General features: G+C 39.5%; 1 long non-coding RNA gene across 2 annotated transcripts; it reads left to right on the plus strand.

The window, feature by feature from the left end:
- Window positions 1-1,611: 1,611 nt before the first annotated feature.
- LOC144310704 (uncharacterized) lies at window positions 1,612-11,735 on the plus strand. Of its 2 annotated transcripts, none has more exons than XR_013376378.1 (3): window positions 1,612-2,057; window positions 2,475-2,585; window positions 11,690-11,735. It is a non-coding gene; the product is annotated as an uncharacterized LOC144310704 (long non-coding RNA). The 2 variants fall into 2 exon arrangements; XR_013376380.1 differs by having other exon boundaries at window positions 1,615-1,950.
- The last annotated feature ends 389 nt before the right edge of the window (window positions 11,736-12,124 follow it).

Below are 12,124 nucleotides of genomic sequence, written 5' to 3' on the forward strand. Positions count from 1 at the left end.
CCCACAGCCCAGTCCCAGCCTGTGGGGTCGAGGTGAGATGGGGATGCCAAGGGAGGAACTAGGGAGCGACTTCCCTCACTCCTCAAGAAAGCTACTTTTTGGGCCGCCATCTGGCAGAAGAAATGACTTCTGCAAAATTGCTAGTATAAGTTAATGGGGCCTAGAGTACAAATAAGGGGCACGTCAGTCACAACCTGGACTGATTTTCTCCTGCCTGTCATGCATCAAGACATGGATCTACTGGATATGGTGTGAGCTCTTCTTCCCCCATTTTTCTTTAATATTCCCATTGGGCGAGTACATAAAAAGTTCGTACGTTCTATAACATGATGGCTCTTTGATGCTTAACTCTTTACATATGACTCCATCAAAGAGGGGTGGGTAGCGCTGCCAAATTCAAAGAGGGGCCACACAGAGAGGAGAGGCTAGAAGACAGCCTGGCTTTATGGGTGTTCCTGTAAAAGCACATCTCCCTTGGGATTTATGGCTCTCATTTTATTCATTTGATTCCTTATTTCTCTCCCTCCTCAGATAATTACTCTACATGCTTCAGCTGTTGGTGCATCAATAAATATTTGCTGAATGAATGAACGAAAAGTACTACTGGCAATATGTATCAACTCTCAGGAGGTGCATGGGTGACAGAAAAGCAGTAGATGTAACTGCCCTTCACCAAGGCATTGGCTCACTCCCTTGGTCAGGCAGACAGGAGGGGTGGCAAAGAAAGAAAAGAAAATGATGAAGACGCTCAGTTTTATCCCATCTGGGGTATTGGGCTTCCTTTGAAAAGAAAGTTCAGGAAATGGAAGCATCGGCGGGTAGGCATGCAAAGAAGAAAATGTGCTTTAGAGCCAAACCTAGTCCCCCGGCTTAGGATGGTGATAAATAAAGGACTGATGTAGATGAATGATCCACAGTGAAGTACTAGATGATTCAGAGTTGGGAGCCAGCCACCTGAAGTCCTAGGGGGTTCTCGAGGTAGCTTGCTGTTCTAGAGACTTAATTACCACTGTAACTCATGACACATAATTGCATGTCAGGTAGGCTAGTTTTCATGCTGAACTGCAGCCTTGTGGAAATAAACGATGCTTCTTTCTCCTTCCCCTGCAAACTGACCCACCAGCTTGCTGGTACACATCCTGTTATTTCTGTTTCTTATAGTTCTTAAACGCAAATAGGAGCAGGGACATGATTTCATGTAAAACACATAATGCTCGTGGAATCATAGAATCTAAACACTTTTAGAGTATATATACTTGATTAAAATCAGGACAGAAGTAATTCAAGTTCCAGGGAATTTGGGGTTTAAAATACATTAAATTGAATTTTAATTCAGGAACTTTGAAATCTCTCTCTCTCTCTCTTTTTTTTTCTATCAATAGATACACCCTCCTCCCCTGCCATGTTGAATCCAAATCTCACTACACTGCGAGGATGTGCTAATAGGAAACGGATAGTTTCCTTTGGAATAGAAAGTCAAAGGTAGAACCCAAAACCATGTAGAGAAATCTAGAGGAATTTTATTATCTAATCATGTAATTGTTTGACTGAACAGAGCATGAGTAGTCCTTACATTTTTTTACATGTTTTTTCCAGAGCCAACCTTAACTATCCTGTAGCCATTAATTTAAACGTAAAACCAGAAAATGCTCATGATTGTAAAACTCCTGAATATGAGACTAGATGTTTAGAAACTTATTTCTAATATAGAACTTTCTCACTTTTTCTTGGAGATATTTCTTTTGGTCTCCCACGAACCTGAGAACATCTAAGAGGACCTAAGCAAGGGAGAAGTCTGTAGTTGAAGATTTATATTTATAGCCCTTGATGAACTGAATACATTTACAAGCTGCATTTTGAAATCATAATGATCTAATGTGAAGCAATCAAAATTCCAAAATCATCTAATCAAGAATGACATCAGAAGCAAACAATCTCTAGATGGAGAAGGTATAATTCCCTCTGTAAATCTTCGATTTGGAGCAGATGTTCTAATTCTGTGGATTAAGTTAAGAAGTGTTGAGCTAAGATGTCCAGAAGACGGTTATTTAGAAAAGGTGAATCAATATGAAACAGGTTTTGTTTTTGTTTTTACAGAGGAAGTCATTCATACCTCATGCGTCCAGCGCCTAGCTCCTAAGCATCCTTCCTCCATCCATTGAGGAGGGTCGGGTTGCCAGGCAAAACAGGGAGGTCATTGCCCAGGGAAAAGGGGTGCTTTCAAAGAATAGCCTCAGGGTGGCCCAAGTCCCCGCAGAACTGTGAATATTCTTTCATCTTTGCGAGATTCCCTTCCCATTCTCGTTTCCCAGTCCTTTCCTATAGGACTGAAAACAAAAAAGAACAGCAGCAAGTTCTTACAGCTTTTCAATTCCAAAGAGTAGCTATTTTGGTTCATTGATCAAGTAAGACATATGGATTCAGAAACACAAGATCTATACGTTTTACATCTCATCTTTTGGCATCTTGATTAGGTGGACCTCCTAGCATGGGAGGGCGGCTACGGAATGCATTGATGTGGTCCCATTTACTGCAACATTCGAGCCCTGGCCCCTGATCTAGAAACAGAACTGCCGGCTCCAAAGGTCTGTTGTTAACAGCTTATGCAGTGTTGTCAGAAACTGCATTCATTCTTTACTGTTTTCTTATTGCTTTTATAATAAATATTTACAGATTTATTGCATACTTATTTTCCAAATGGATAGACATTTTTAGAAGTGACATTTCTGAAAGTGCAGAAGCTATCTGGCACATATACAGTGTATCGTACCATGTGTTTTCTGACAAGAGCATCATCGAAACTGTCTCCGTAGTTTATCTGATGAAACTCTATTGCAATACGTTGTATCAAGTTTATGGCCCCATTCTTCTCCTCTATGCTTTTTATTTTTACATCTGACATAGGGAAAATGGCAAGATTTTCTTTATTCCCTAGCAAAAGAATCCATAAAAGCTGCAGGAACTTCTCTCTTCTCACCGGTGTAGTGGGAGATCCTGCATTCTGCAGCTTGTCCCCTCTATTGGAGAATCTATTTCTAGTCATAGGTCAATACATCAAGTCTTTCCTTTTAAGGAGAGAGATGGATGAAAGGAGAAAGTCATGGAGTAAACTGTAAGATGTCTTCATGTTTAAACTCCGCATTATTTTTAATATGCCTTGACATTGGATGAAGGGTGCCACAACAAAGCAATTCTCTGGACCACTTTGGTATCATGGTGTCACTTGAAGCAGTAGACTGGCTATTTCTCTGACAAACTATGGAAGTATTCTAAAATATCTGCATAAAAAAAGGTTCTATGACATTGTTAGAATGATCGGATAATAGGGCGGAATTGGGCAAAGGCTTAATTTGTTGTTAGTTGCCTTGGTTTCAAAAGAATCAGGTGTTTTGGCTGTGGGGCACTTTTTCATTTTCAGTCAAAGGTTCTGGGTTTAACAGAGTACCTATAGAAATACCATGAACGCTAAAGAGTAGCACTATATAGTTTTTATGTGATTTAGACTCTACATTTAAAGAGTAGTTGATTTGAATAGTTTGTGAGAGTAGCCAAGGCGTCTGTGCTTGCAATTATTAGCTCTTGACTTTGAGATGATATAGGAGACCTAGTTTATGGTAATTCTTCTTGACCTGTTTTGTCCCCAAAAGAGTCCCCAATGGCAGGTAATTTGTGTCATTAGAGGAAAAAGAAGATAAAGGACAGGTTACGTGTCTGTTTAAATTGAAACTGCACCTAGGACCGATGGGTGGATGTTTCAAGGAGGGAGGTTTTGATGAACTACAAGGAAAACTTTCAAACCATAGAAGCTTTTAAGAATGTGATGGCCTTCGAAAGAGTGAGCTTCCTGTTAATAGATGTGTTCAGGCAGAGGCTGGCTGATTACCCATCGAGATCAATTTAGGAGGGAGTCCTGCATTGTGGTTTATCTGATGTTTTAGGTGTCAATCTCATCAATTGCAAGCATTCTAAGAATCAGTGTTCTATCAATTTACATATGTAAAATTTCATTAAAGTAAGATTTCACTAATTTGTAATTTGGAATAATTGGGCTGAAGTCTTTCATTACATAGCACATATTTTTTCTTTTTAAAGAGAGTATAAATAAAATTAGAGGAAGATTTTAAAATCACTTAAAATACGCTGCTGTGTTTAAATGCTCTAGAAACACCAATTTATTTAGAAAAATTATATGCTCATTTTAGTCATTTATTAAATATTGATTTCTATTAGATATCTCTTAATATAAACTTGAATGTATTAAAAGCATTACAATTTTCTTTGTACATACTCTAATAAGAAAGATTTTTTTTCCTTCTAGGATAAGTCCAAGTTAATGAAACTTTACATATGTTTATCTACATGTATTAAAAGATTTTCTTTCTTTTTTTTTTTAAGATTATTTATTTATTTATTCATGAGACACACAGAGAGAGAGGCAGAGACACAGGCAGAGGGAGAAGCAGGCTCCATGCAGAGATCCTGACGTGGGACTCCATCCTGGGTCTCCAGGATCACGCCCTGGGCTGAAGGCGGCGCTAAACCACTGAGCTACCTGGGCTGCCCAAAGATTTTCTTAAAAGTAAAATCATGACTCATATGAATATAAATGAACACTTGTCAAGGATTTTATTTAACTTTTTAATTAATGAGAGAAGGAGAAAAGTATTATCACTGGTTCAAAATAGACTCCAAAGACCGGATACATTTATAGGTCATTGGGAATGCCAAAATGATTTTGTGTAAATAAATTCAAAACTGACTTCTTTGACAGTGGGAGAGGAGTGTCAATTAAACCTCCACTGGACAGATTTTTGCATATTTTAAAAATATTTTATTTTTAACTAATTTCTACACCCAACATGGGGCTGGAACTCACAACCCCAAGATCAAGAGTCATATATGCTCTGCTTTATGAGTCAGACAGGTGCCCTCAAATTTTTGCATTTTTATGCATAGGTGTTAGTTGCGTTACTACCAGGTTTCTACAATTTGACTTATATCTTTTCAGAATTGTTAAATAGCCTAATCAAAGACAATGAGAGGCAGAGAAAACCTGAATGAATGAACGAGTCAGGAAAATCCAATTTCAAACTCTCAATTTTTACACACACATAATTTATAGTGATGTTGTTTGGGGCAGAGTATTCTTATCTATTGATATTGAATCAACTATTTCTATGTTCAAGACTCAAGTGAATTCCAGAAATTCAGTTCATCACATTTTCTATTCCCAATAATGGGAGGTGATTATTATATCAAAGAGCACAAGATTTATTAACAAGATGAGTAAGATGGCTGCACGGAGCATGTGAGGTTTACTCATTGTTCTCAGGTGGATGCGTCCAGGTGGTGCTGAACTCCTTCAGCAGTGATGCAGCACCTTTTTGTTTTTTACAGTTTCAGATAAAAGATGCAGGAAAGGTGTCCCAGGAAAAATGATGTCATTGTCAGATAAAAGATGATAAAAATAAGTTGGGAAAAAAAAATCCATCTAGATCACACAATAGTCAAATGACATTCTTCTTTTCAAGAGTATCATGTTAGGGGGCTGAGCAGTTAGTGGTCTTAAGAGCTTGGGTACATTTTTTTTGATTATCCTCAAAGATATGATCATCTTTGTGGCAAAGGTGTTGAACTTTCCCTGAGTCCTGTGTTCCCAGAATACAGGGCACTGGTTAAGAAATCTCCCCATCCTTTCGAGTTCCAGGGAGTGGGTAACCACAAAGGACAAGCTTGCTTGATCTATTCTAGAGATACGATCCATTTCCATCCTTCCTTATGACTCCTGTAACTCCTGACATTAAAGCATAGATGATGATTTTCTTATTTAAGCAAGCCATGAAAAGCAAAAAGTTCAAAAACACAATCCAACAGTGATAGCAATGCTAGCAGAGTATAGCCTCTGAGGTAAATATATTGAGAGGATACCACTAATTATTTTTTTGAAACCACTAGTTATTAAGTATAATTTCTGGTATGTTAGAGGAACCAGAGACATGTACTGCCCTGTGCCTCAGTTTCCTCATTGTAAAACAGAGAGGTTGAGCTAAATGATTGCTAATATTCCCTACCTCTTTAATACTGTGAACTCTGGTCATTTCTGGATTCAGCTTTTTTAGTACAATAGGATCTGTTGTTTCAGAGTTTCCAGGTAGTTAAGCAGTGAAAAAAGTTAAAGAATCGGTCTTCTCTGTAATTCATCTCTGACCTGAAGTCTGGAATGAAACCTATTCTATTATGCACTGTAGTGGCCAGAGTTTTCTAAGAAAAAGTGGGCTTCTATTTATTTTAAGCAATCTAATTTCCTCAGTGAGGATCATGAAATGCTAGAATAAGGGCAGGCTGCAGGAGGCCCTGACATCTACTGTCTTTAAACAGTGAAGAGAAATAGTTTGATTCATTTGACTCAAGCTATAGAGTATTAAAGCCAAAGGCTATTTTATAGCACTTTGGGTGTGCCAGGTATTGTTCCAAATGGTTTAAGTCATTAATACACTTAATCCTTTATACCCTATGCAGTAGGACAATTGTTAAATCTTTGCCATTCTACTGTTGCAGACACCGAGATGCAGCAAGTTGGAATGGCCTGTCCAAGGTCATAGAGTTGCATGGGAGAAAGCCAGGCTGTGAGTGGAGCCCTATCATCTGGGGCTGAGCCCGTGCTCTTGACCACTCTGCTGTAGTGCTTTGGCAGAGTAGCGGTAGTCTTTGGTGGACACTGACAGCCCTATAATCCTACAAAAGTAAAAAGACTCTCTCATGCAGCTGCGCAAACTCACCATTCACAAAGGGAATAAGCCGCCAGTCCCAGCATAGAGACCTTAGATGAATGAAATGCCCTACCCAAGGTTACAAAATGACTTGGCCATGAAACTGAGGAACCCATAGTCTTTCTGTTTCTAACTCTCAACCCCTTGTTCACTGCTAGTTTATTCTTGAGTCTGACATTGTGGAGAAAAATGAGTCTCTTTTCAGAGTTTCTTTCTTAGAGCTTGTCATGCCCCAGAATTCTTTAATGTTTGCAGCTCATGATAATATGTGGTCTTTGCTAGAACTCCTGTGGTTTGACACCAGCCTATACTAGAGATTATGGAAGCTTTTGTTTTCTTAAAAAGCTGGCCGCTCTTCGAATTTAGGCTTGAGAGAACAGAAGTGAGGTTGGTTTGCCTCCAACAAAGCAGTCAAGTGTAACTAATACTGTGTTATTAGCACGGGGTGAAATTTTCAACTTTCAGTATCTTGATGAAACATAGACAATAAAAATTGCTCGGTGACTTTTTCTAACCTTTCTAACCTGTATTTTACTCCCCAAGACCACGATCCACTTTGCATTCTTAGACAATAAGCTAGGAGGGTTCAAAGTGTGCCACTCATGGCGAAGGACGGCTTCCCCCTAAACTAAACAGCTACATTTGGCAAATGTAAGTCTCAAGAAGTCTTAAAATTTTCCAGGTACTGAAATGTTCTTCCTAATGACAGATTGAAATAGTTGTCAAGGCTCCGATGGAGTGAGAATCCTTCATTAAGAGGTTCTGAAGAAATCTAAGGAGCTGAGCTGGTCAAGTCCCCAAGTGTGATAAGAAAACATTTCCTGCATCCCCGTGGATATTTAATTAATCTAATTGTTTTGAGATGTTCTATTTAAAAATACAGTAGGAATCAAACAATACAATGTATTAAAATCACAGTGGTCTTAGTCAAGGCCCATTAACGCTGCAAGTATAGAAATCTATACACATATCTTTGTTGGGGGTTGTCTAGCATTTCTCTCCTTTAGGCACTTTGGAAGGCTTGGAATGTGGTGTATGACTTTGAAATGTATTTTCTAGCTGTCAGGAATTAAATGATCAGGGACCGTGTGTTTTTGCATTATATAAGAAAAAAGGCTGTTTATTGCTCCTTTGAATTCATTCATTGGTAAAAAAAGAAAGCTGTAGGAAGAATCAAGGTTCACCGTCCACTAATGAGACCAATGTGGAGCTAGCCTCTTCCATGGGCTCCTTGGAGTTCTCCTATTCTTCCATTCCATGTCCCACTCTTGTGCTCAGCCCAGGCTGCTCTCCCCCTGGATTTATCCTAAATTCCTGACTCATCAACTGGCTGCTTCCTGATGACAGACACTTGTGGCTTGGCAGGAAAATGTGCATTGGAGTTTGGGGAGGGCACACTCTGGTGTCTGAGAAGATAGTAGAGTTGGTCCTTGGTGGTGGTGGGGAGTGAGTAGTGTGTTGATTAGAAAACTTACAGAAAGAGATTTCAGGAAATACAAATTACAGTTCTGGTCTAGCTCTGGCTCCAGACTTTGAGAAAAATATTTAAAGCCACTGAACACCATTTTTTAATTCCTTGGAAAATAAGAGCATTGGGCTTGTTAGTGATTTGCAAACTTCTAGCCTCAGGATTCATTCTTCAACGGGAAATGTATATGTAAGTATAAGACCAAGTGGAAGGTAGAGTTGCTCTGTTTGAATGGGGCCAGCCTAACCCTGCTCATCCCCTGGGTTCTCCCTGGAGGCATACTCTTCCTTGGCCTCATTTAGCTCTGAAAGGATCCTGAGGGAACATGATTTGAGATCCAGATCAGATACACATGGAAGACTCTAAAGGATTCTGCCCAGTGGGGGATGCAAGCAGAAGTGAAGACCTTTCCTTTCGCATATGAAGACGGAGTGTATATTGGGGGCAAACCTAAGTGAAAGGTGTTAGATAATCAGAGGACAGTTAAGTGTTGCATTGTGAAGTACTCACCAAAGAAAACTGTTAAGTTTGCCTTTTCCTTGGTGAGACTTATTGGGGACCTTGTCCTTAGAATAGGGAGTCTTAACCTTTTTGGTATTTACCCCATTTGAGAAACTGATGAAAAATGCTCATAACAACCACAACATTTTGAAAGTGATTTCAAGGTCTTTTAGATGCCCAAAGCCCAACCATGGATTGTGGACTAAGAACTCTACCTCAAAGGTCTCTTCCTCACTTTGTTGCAAATTTCTGATTCTCTTGAAGACCTTAGTGGTTTACACTACATCAGTGACAGAGGTGTTTGCATTTGGGGGCAGGGCTTCTGAAGATGATGTAACTCAAAGGCTCTAACACTGGGGATTTGGGGGCTCGCTGGCAGGCCAGTAAGGGGTTCTTGTTAACAGTCGTAGAAAAATGGACAATATTGTTTGCAAGGAAGCAAGCATTATTATTATTATTATTTTCTAATTATGAATGTTATCAAGATCTGTTAAAATCACCCTGTTTTAAATGGGGCATAGTATAGGAGAAGTAGTCTGCTTTCTATCCTGCTCACCTGGGGTAAATTGTCCCCAAAGATGGCCCCAAACTCCATCTATGAACATGTATGTTCCTCCTTCCATCAAGAGGTAGAAGCACTTTCCTCTCCATTCTGATCTGGTCTGGCCTGGATTTGCTTTGACCAACAGACTGTGGCAAAACTGACACTGGGCCAGTTATGGGCCTCATTTTTAAGAGGTCTCTCAGCCTCTACCTTGGCTGCAGCCTCTCTGTGATGCTCTAACTGCTAGATAAAGAAGTTGAGCTCAACCACTAAATGATGAAGAGTCACAGGAGAGGGATTCTGGAAGGTGAGATGCCATCTTGGATGATCCAGCGCCAGCTGAGCTCCCAGGTGAATACCACCATGTGAGTGACCTCAGCTTCTACCTCATGGAGCAGAAGAGCTGAGTGCAGCCAACTCAGAATTGTGAACAATAATGAATTGTTTCAAGCCATTAGGTCTGTTATACAACAATAAATTACAGAAATGTTATCTCTTGGGCATTTATAGGCAAAACAAATTTCTATGCTTTCCCACATGCAACTTGAAATCTTGAAGTTATCTAATTGTTGAGCTATTTTATCACTATCTCTCATTTAATTTGTTGCTCCCACAATGGGTTCTCAGAATCTCACAGAAACACATATGCACTAGTTGACCAGTGAGGGCAGTCCGTGGCCCAAGCACTCATTTTGAGGACTGACTTTCTTGAGGAGACTCCAGGTCTGGAAAGATGTAGACATTTGATTTTTAACTTTATGGTGACCACGTAAATCATTAATTCATTGCCTTTCTCTTACCTCAGATAAATAATGCAGGTTTCTTTTCCAAGGAAAGTGATCCAGAGCGAAAAACACAAATGGCTTTATTGTAAAGGGGTGGTCTAGGTCTTACATTTAAGAAGTTTCAGTGATTTATAGGTTATTTTGTTTTCTAAATGGTCCTATTTGGACTATGTCGTCACAGTGACCATAAAATGGTTGAGTGAAAAATAAAGTAAAACAATGAAACAGTGATTGCATGCCTAACAGGGTATACTAAAAACCAGAGATTCTTTTTTTCCCCCCTTTTTGCTTTTGTCCTGTTTCTGTTACCAATGACTAGGCGAGAGACCTGGTACTAATGGTCAGGGGCAGCAGTAAAATCACGTCGGTAGCTTTCCCTAATGGAAATGGTGTTATTTATGTGACTGGAGCTCTTACACGACCCATCCCTGAGCCTCTCCTTTCCCCTACAAGTTATATATTTTTTAGATCCCAGAACACAGGAGAATATAGGTTGGGGCAGAGAGGTAGAGATTATAGTACAAGATGATCATCATTTTTTGATCTTACATAAAAATAAATTTGCTGCTTCTGCTGCTAATGTGTGCATGTGTCTGTAATTCTAACTAAAATGTGTGGCGTAATCCTTGGTAAGAAACAAACAAACAAACAAAAACCCCTTGAAGTTTAACACAAGGAAGGTCCGGGTAAGACACAAAGAAAAAAAGGGGTCTCTAGAAAGGAGAAGGGAGATGAATATGGGGCAGGTGGTCGGAAAGATATGTGTCTTCATCAACCCTTTCTGGCCCAAGTCCCAGAGTAGAAAAGTGTCCTAGAGCACAGAAGGGCTTGTCATATATAATTCAAAAGAAAAAAAAAACAGTTCTATTTATGGAATTTTGTAGAGTTTAAACTATCTACTTAAGAGCAAAATAGTTTCCTCTCTAGCTAGGCCTATGTGTGGCTGAGTTCTGGATTAGATACCTGTGGAGAAGGAAATTCCAAATACAAGAGAGAGAAAGCTGTAGCCGAGCAGGGGCACCTGAGCTGGAGAGGAAGCAGGGCCCAGGTCTGGGACGACAGGACAAGCAATGAGTCAGTGGAGAACTTTAAGCTGAGGGTGAAGTGGAGGAAATAAAGATATAAGAAGGAAGGGAAATGAGCAGGCCAGTAAGAGTTGGAGAAAAGGCAAGATGGCAAATTAGAAGTGGGCATGAGAATCTGGGTAAGCATGTCAAGAACCAGAGGTCTTACAAAAAGGTGGTTTCTCCTACTCATAGAATGTGGCCTTTTGGTCTCTCAAAATCAAATGTGAGTGTTTGACTGGACAAGCAGAAAAAGCAATGAGACCAAGGTCACGAGTTTTATATCTATGTGGGTCGCATACTAGCTCTAAACTATATTCCGTACCTTAATTTTGGTTAGACGTTTAATAGTTCATGTCATTGTACCCAAGGGACATGGATGAGGGAGTCTACATGACCTCCAGACAAGCCAGATTTATGACCAGAGAGTGGCGCTTCAATAATTTTATCTTTGTACACCCAACGAGCATAGTGCTGCTTTAATGTTAATTGTATCATCCATCCATTATATCCTTGGTGAAGTACCCATAATTTCCTTTCTCTCATCTTTTGAATAGGTTGATGAAGACATAAAGAGGCTATGACTCCTTTCTTGACTAAAGCTAAGTAATCTATTGTGTGTGTGTGTCTGTATATATATAAAATTTTATTTTAATATTGGGGCTTAAATCTGTTAGGATTACTATAATCTTCAAATTTATCTTTCAAAAGATCCGTATTTTCCTTCATGTCTTTATACAGATTGAATTTGTTTTATTGTAATAGGAGTCATATTTTTATTTATTTTTTATTTTTAAAAGATTTTATTCATTTATTCATGAGACACAGAGAGAGGAAGAGACACAGGCAGAGAGAGAAGCAGGTTCCCTACAGGGAGCCTGATGTGGGACTTGATCTCAGGACTCCAGGCTTACACCCTGGGCTGAAGGCAGGTGCTCAACCATGGTGCCACCCAGGCGTCCCAGGAGTTACATTTTTTCATTAAACTGTTT

This window comes from Canis aureus, chromosome 1 (assembly GCF_053574225.1).
Source record: "Canis aureus isolate CA01 chromosome 1, VMU_Caureus_v.1.0, whole genome shotgun sequence".
In the NCBI taxonomy this organism is placed as follows: Eukaryota; Metazoa; Chordata; class Mammalia; order Carnivora; family Canidae; genus Canis; species Canis aureus.